Raw genomic sequence first — 7744 nt, 5'->3', positions numbered from 1 at the left:
AAATCATAGGGACTTCCCTGATGGCGCAGTGGTTAAGAATCCACCTGCCAATTCAGGGGACATGGGTTTGATCCCTGGTCCAGGAAGATCCCACATGCCACAGAGAAACTGAGCCTGTGCACCATAACAACTGAGCCTGCGCTCTAGAGCCTACAAGCCACAACTACTGAGCTCGTATGCCACAACTCCTGAAGCCCATGAACTCTAGGGCCAATGTGCTGCAACAACTGAACCCCACGCACCTGGAGCCTTTGCTCCACAACAAGAGAAGCTACTGCAATGAGAAGCCCACATACGAAGAGTAGCCCCACCTCGCCGCAACTAGAGAAAGGCTGCGTGCAGCAACAAAGAACCGACGCAGCCAAAAGTAAATAAAATTATTTAAAAAAAGAAAGATAAGTCATAGACTAGGAGAAAATACTGGTAAAACACATTTCTGACAAAGGACTTGTATCCAAAATATACAATAAACTCTTAAAACAATAATAAGAAAACAAGTAACCCATTTTAAAATATACAAAAGATCTGAGTAGACACCTCACCAAAGAAAAATATATTGATGGAAACTAAGCATATGAAAAGGTGCTCAACATCATAAGTCACTGAGGAATTCCAAATTAAAACAATGAGATACCATTACATACCTATTGAACAGCTAAAATTCAAAATACTGACTATACCAAATGCTAGGGAGGTTAGGGAGAAACAGAAACTCTCATTCATTGCTGGTGGGAATACAAAATGGTTACAGCCACTTTGGAAGACAGTTTGACAGTTTCTTGCATAGCTAAGTATAGTCTTACTACATAATTCAGCAATGGCACTCCTAGCAATTACCCAGATGAGTTGAAAACATATGTCCCCATAAAAACCTGCACATAAATATTTACAGCAGCTTTGTTTATAATTGTCAAAAACTGGAAGTGACCGAGATGTCCTTTAAAAAGTGAATGGGTAAAGAATTGTGGTATATCCAGGGAATGGACCGTAATTCAGTGATAGAAATTTGTAATCAAGCCATGGAAAGATGTAGAGGAAACTTAGATGCAAATTGCTAAGTGAAAAAAAAAAAGGGCTGCATACTGTATGATTCCAACTATATGACCTTCCAGAAAGGCAAAACTATGAAGACAGTAAAATATCAGTGTTTGCCAGGGACTTAGCAGGAGGAAGGAGAGATGGAAGTACAGGGGAATTTTACTGCAGTGAAACTATTCTGTATTATACTGTAGTGCTGGTTAAATGACATTGTGCATTTGTCGAAATTCACAGAACTAATTGCCCACTGCAAAAGTGATCTCCACTATTAAACTATGAACTTCTGTTAATACTAATATATCAATATTAGTTCACCAATTGTTACAAATATACCACACTAATGGAAGATGTTAATGATATGGGAAACAGTGGGAGAAAGAGAACGTGTATCTTATCTCTGTACCACCAGCTGAATTTTCTGTAAACCTAAATTTTTTTCTAAAAATACAATCTTTTAATTTAAAAGAAAAAGTTGACTCAGATGCTTCAAAATATGTTAACACATTTTATTGTGTTTCTAAAAAAAAATCAAGATACTCATTGAGGTCAAATATTGTGATAGGATTGTAACAATCATTCCACAATTATTTGTATGTCTTTAAAACTGCATGCAATGTTATTAAGTCATGAGGTCAGTATCTTCAACTAAAAATCAAGCCAAACAACAATTAACTCTTCACACACCATGATGCAAAATATATATTAAATTTTACACTACTAAAATTTTTATGGTGAAGATAAGTAAGCAAAGAAAACTATAATGCAAGCAATGAGCCCTTAAAGCACAGCACTGTATGTATTTCCACATCATGCAGTTAGGAATTCCTTTGCTATAAAATTTTATTCTGCCTGCATCTGAAATTCAAAGGTTTGAAAATGTGAATCTTAGATCTTCAGGCAGAAGCTAGTAATACATGTCATAAGCCCCCATGAGTTGTGTATCTGTATCATTAATAGCTGTATCCTCTTGTCTAGAGTAAAAATGCAATGCTTGGGGAGGGAAAAAAAAAGACAAGAAAGATAAAAAATGAAGATGAATTGATGAGGTCGTTAATGCAAATGCCTGAATTCATTTTCTAAGCTTGATGGGGCTCTGAGTGTTTTAACACCAGCCTTTTGACAGCCCAGGAACTTTGGGGAATCATAATGATAAGTCAGATTCTTCTGTATTTAATTTATACTTCAACTTTCTGAGACTATGCAGAAAGGGACACCATTGGCTGCCTTGGAACTGAGCTCATTTCCACCCCTATCTCATGCAGATTTTTCTTAAAGCATTTGTTTTCTGTATGTATCGCTTCACTTACAGTTATGAATAAGGCTGACATATCTAAAATATTTTAATATACTAAGACAGGACTGTGTTTTTTTTTCATGAGAGCACCGTTTCATTTTTAAATTGGCAAGAACAGTACATTTTCTCATATTCCTCAGCCTGGACACATACCTGTTCCTAGCATGGTTGGATGGTCAGCATTGGCACATTATTTAAATGTTTGTTGTGATGCATGCTTGCATTTTATTACCTATGGTTTGGGGGTAGTGAATGAGAGTGATTTGTACCAGCTTCTAAAATTACACCTAACTGTAGAGATATTAGATATGTTTGTAGATGAGAGTGACACATTTTTCTGTTTCATATTAATTTGATCATCCTTCTCCTTACTCTTTCAGGAAGTAAGGGGGGGAGAGAAATTTCATTAACTTGAGAAGAATGTGTGTTTGGGCATTCAGAAATAAATTTACAGAAATAAAATTGCAAAGATAAGAATATGCTGTTGACATTGGACACCAACAAAAATAGCCCTGGGAGACCAATCTTTATAGGAAGGAATTCAATCAAAAATCTCTAAAAGCAAACTATTAATGACATTCATAGTATAAGAACAAGGAGAGAGAGCATTACTGATGCCAGCACTAAACTTTCAGCAAAACTAGACTCTGAAATAGATACTGATATTCTACTGTTCATTCTAGGTCCTGTGCTGCTCTCTCCACAATATACAGAAGAGAATGTAAAGACTGAATAGCTTCATGCACTGTTGCTACAAGGCATTAGCCTATATATTTTTTATAATGTCTACATACTTATTGTAAACATCTAATAAATTAAGGAACATGCACACAATTATAATTATATACAAATGATAGAGCGTGCATAGTTTGGAATTTTAAAAAGTCACTTAATTTGTTAAATCCAGTTGGAAACCAGTGACTGCATCCAATGAATGCACAGTATGACTTTGTTCAAAACATTTCAATATCTCTAATTTGCCAGTGGAGCATAAATTATGTAAAAAGGCAGTTGGAAGTCTCTGAGACCTGGATTCAGCCTACCATCTCAGTCCCACCCCACAGTGATTCTTCCCAGATAGCCTCTGGTCCAGCCAAAATCATACTCACCACACCCCAATACACTGCAATCCACAAACACATCACTCAAGCCTCAGGGGTATACATCTCAGCCTATTTCTAAAGTATCTCTCCCCAAATGACACCTGCCTATCCTATTCTTTTCCAGAAGTGGAAGGTGTTTTGGGAACATGTTACAATATCCAGGGCTATAATGTTCGCATGTTCCTCACAACTAAAAATGCTGTAGGTCTGTGATAAATTACATGCCCAGAGAAGTGTTGTGACAAAGTAAATAAATACAAACACTCATAATAAAATCGCCTTTTCACTCCATTTTCAGCAATTTCATCCCACATATTGTCACTTTTCCCTGTTTGTTGGTCTGCCTTCCCCACTCTCTGCTCATCATACTCAATATCTTAAGCTTGTTTGTATGTAAGATGTTATCGTTATTTGGTGTATTTCATTTTAGGTTTCTCTTTTATACACACAGACTTCAGGGAACTTAAATGACGAGGCCATGACTGTGCAGATGGGAAGAGACAGGACTCTAAGACACTCTGCTTCCCAAACTGGTGTCTTTTCTCCTGTACACGCTCCTTTCAACAAAAATAATGCCTTTCACCAGAGAAGCAGCACGACCGTGATGAGGCACTTAACCTCCCTGGTCCCCAATTTCCTCATCTGTCAGTGGGAATTATGAGTTCTGCCCTGCCTATTTCACATGGTGGCTGCAAGAAGCAAATAAGATAATGTATGTGAATGAGTTTCTGAAGTGCTAATAAAAAATTAAAAGTGTCATATTATTATCTTCACATGGAAGACAGCTGAAGAGCACTGGGATTCAAAATACCAGATTTAACCACTTACTACTTGTGTTACCCATGACAAAAAATGAAAGCTGTTTGGGCCTAATGCTTTCTCCAACTATGACACAAAAAATGATGAGCTAAATGATCACACAGGTTCCCACTAGGGACTGAATCAAGGTTTAGATTAAACTGATGTCTGATTCACCTTTTCCCAATTTCCAATAGCCTTTAAAATATCAAAAGAAGTACCAAACTTGAAAAAGATTGAGCATTTATGAATTCTTAGAAACATTTTTTCAAGAGCACAATGCCTTAGGATTTTGAGTAAGAAAACCAACTGTGCCTACATTAAACTGCAGTATCAATAGAAAGTTCCCAAATAGTGCCTATGAAGAGTAATGAAAACAAATTCCATTTTCAAAGACTGAGATTGGCAGTTAGTGTAGTGCCAGAGTTAGTGAGGATTTCATATTAACTAAAACATCAGCAAAGCTGGATTTAGAATTGCCCTCAAAGGTCCGCCGCACTCACAGACCAACTCTCCAACGTTCCACACTCCCTCCTAGATACAACAGCTGGGCTGTGAGTAGATGAGCAGTAGGTCATCTGTTGACCAGTGGCTGCTATGCAGTGGCTAGAGAACTCTGCTACCCAAGGCAGAGGACCCTGTCAGGAGAAGATGGGGAGCGTTCTGATGTCCTAGTGAAAATAAATAAGGGAAACCCTCATTTAAAATGGAGCCAGGAGGCCCTGGAGAGGGGCTCTCACACAGGCAAAACCAACAGAAAGAATAAAGATACGAAGGACTGTGTGTATAGTATTCTTTGTGTAAAATTCTCATCTCAACTTCTTGTCTGTGTTGATAAGAATGTTACTTTTCTTCTGCTACAAGGAAGACATTTTTCACACGGGAATTTCATCTCCTGCTTTTAAGGAAAGGAAAGAAGGGCCCTCCCTGGCCCAGCAACAATGCACTAACCACCCCTGCAGCCAAGGAGAAACTGCCACAACCTTGAACACTTGTTCTCCTCCAGTGAACTTTATTCAAAGCAACCCTCCCTAGGTTCCCCCTAAAACTTAATAGAAGCTTGCCATTCACTTTGTCTCTTTGGACTTGCCTTTGGCTTACAGGTCCCAAATTGCAATTCTCTACTATTCCCAAATAAACCCATTTTGCTGTTTATAAATAACTGGCTGTTTTAATTTTAAGGTTAACACTAACAATCTGTGAACTATGGGTTTTCACCTCTGCCACCATCTCTTCAGTGTCAATAAGCAAGCCAGGTGGCAGTGAAGGATGATATCATCTCAATGAAGCAGAACCGCATTAGATCAATCCCTGGAAGTTTACATAAAGTCTTTGCTTGTCCAGCAGCTGCAGACTGGAGATGGGAATTCATGAAGGACCAGGGTGGATGTCAGAAGGGCTGGCACAAATCCCAGTAAACTGAGAGCAAATCCTAGGCCTTGACAGAGCTCAGTTCAAATTTTGCGAAAGGAGAAACGTCATGTATACAAAGATTAAGAAATAAAAGGACCAGTGGATCAAGATGGCGGAGGAGTAGGACATGGAGTTCACCTTTACCAAGAAAAACATTGAAAATACATCTACAAGTGGAACGATTCACCCAGAACAGCTACTGAGCACCGACAGAAGACCTCAGACTTCCCAAAAGACAAGTAAACCTCCACATAACTGGGTAGGACAAAAGGAAAAAGAAAAAGAAGCAATCTGGGTGGGGCCTGCACCCCAGGGAGGGAGCTGTGAAGGAGAAAACGTTCCCGCACCTTGGGAAAGCTCCTCACCAGCAGAGAGATTAGACTGGACGGAGGGGGAGTTTGGGAGCCTGAGAGGGGAGAGTAGCAACCAGTTTGTGGAAGGAAAAATGGAGAGTAAAGTGCACAAAGGGTCAGCACCTCCACCCTGTTCTCCCCAACCTGAGATACTCCTCTGTCAGTGAGGAGGGGGTCAGCTGCTGAAGCTTATACTCTGAAGCTCAGTCCCAGGGAGAGGACCAGGGCTAGGTGAGGAAACAGCCTGAAGAGGTCAGGCCTTGGTAACTGAGGGTGTACTAGGAAGAAGCCTGGGACCACTAGAGAGGCAAGACACCATTACTGGGGGGCACATGAGGAGAGGGGCAGGACCACCATAAGAACTTCTTTCCCTATGAGTGCTCCCAGACAACAGGGTCCTGCCTACAGGAACTTAAGGGGCAGGCATGAGTCTCCACTGCCATCTTGGACTCCAGAGGCAGGCACTGGAAGCCTCTTCCAGACCCATGGGCAGATGTCAGGCTCTGCCCTCACTCACTGACCTGGAAGGGCACAGAGAGCTCCAGCCACTAGAAATTCCACCAGAGGACACCAGGACCTGCCCCCACTGTCTGAGGAGGGGGCAATGGTTGCTGTAACTGCATGCCCCATATCAAGTGGATAACAGTCAGCACACACTGAGAAAAGAAACAGCAAGCATCCAAACTAAAAGCAGTCCCTTGACTCCAGGAAAGAGAACAGAGTTGAAGGACTTATGCTCATCTCCTCTCATGAAAACACCAAAATCACAACTAACTGCTGAACAACCATCAATTTAAAAAGACTAGAACCTACCAAAAAAGATATTTTACATTCAAAGACAAAGAAGAAGCCACAACAAAATGGCAGAAAGGGTGTTTTGCAACAATCAAATCCCATACCCACTGGATGGGAGAGCCACAAACTGAAAAATAATCATATTGCAGAGGTTCTCCCACAAAGTAAGAGTCCTAAGCTCCACATCAGGCTCCCCGGCCTGAGGGTCTGACATTGAGAGGAGGAATCCCCAAAGCATTTGACTTTGAAAGCCAATGGAGTTTGAGGGCAGGAGTTCCACAGGAAAGACTGGGGGAAACAAGAGACTCCAATCTTAGAGGGCACACAAAAGATGTCATGTACACTGGAACCCTGCACAAAGTAGTAACTCCATAGGAGCCAGGGATGGACCTACCTATGACTCTTGGAGGGTCTCCTGGGGAGGTGAGGGTTGGATGTGTCTCACTGGGGGTGGGGGCAAGGACACTGGTGTCAGAGGCCCCAGAGAATATTGATCAGTGTGAGCTTCACCAGAGGCCACCAGTTTGGCATCAAGACCCAGCCCTATCCAACAACCTACAGGCTCCAGTGCTGAAATACCCCCAGCCAAAGAATCAGCAAGATAGGGACATGGACCCACCCATCAGAAGACAGGGTGCCTAAAGCCATCCTGAGATCACAGCCACCCATAAACATGTCCCTTGACACGGCCCTGCTCACCAGAGGGACAAGACCCAGATCCACCCACCAGTGGGCAAGCACCAGTTCCTCCCACCAGGAACCCTGTGCAAGCCTCAGAATCAACCTCACTGACCAGAGGACAGACACCAGAAGCAAGAGGAGCTACAATCCTCCAGCCAGGAGAAAAGAGATCACAAACACAGAAAGTTAGACAAAATGAGACAGCAGAGAAATATGTTTCAGATGAAGGAATAAGACAAAAACCCAGAAGAACAACTAAATGAAGAGGA

The sequence above is a fragment of the Mesoplodon densirostris genome, chromosome 9 (genome assembly GCF_025265405.1).
Source record: "Mesoplodon densirostris isolate mMesDen1 chromosome 9, mMesDen1 primary haplotype, whole genome shotgun sequence".
Lineage (NCBI taxonomy): Eukaryota > Metazoa > Chordata > Mammalia > Artiodactyla > Ziphiidae > Mesoplodon > Mesoplodon densirostris.
The sequence above is the reverse complement of the archived record's forward strand: the minus strand, read 5'-3'. Positions refer to the sequence as shown.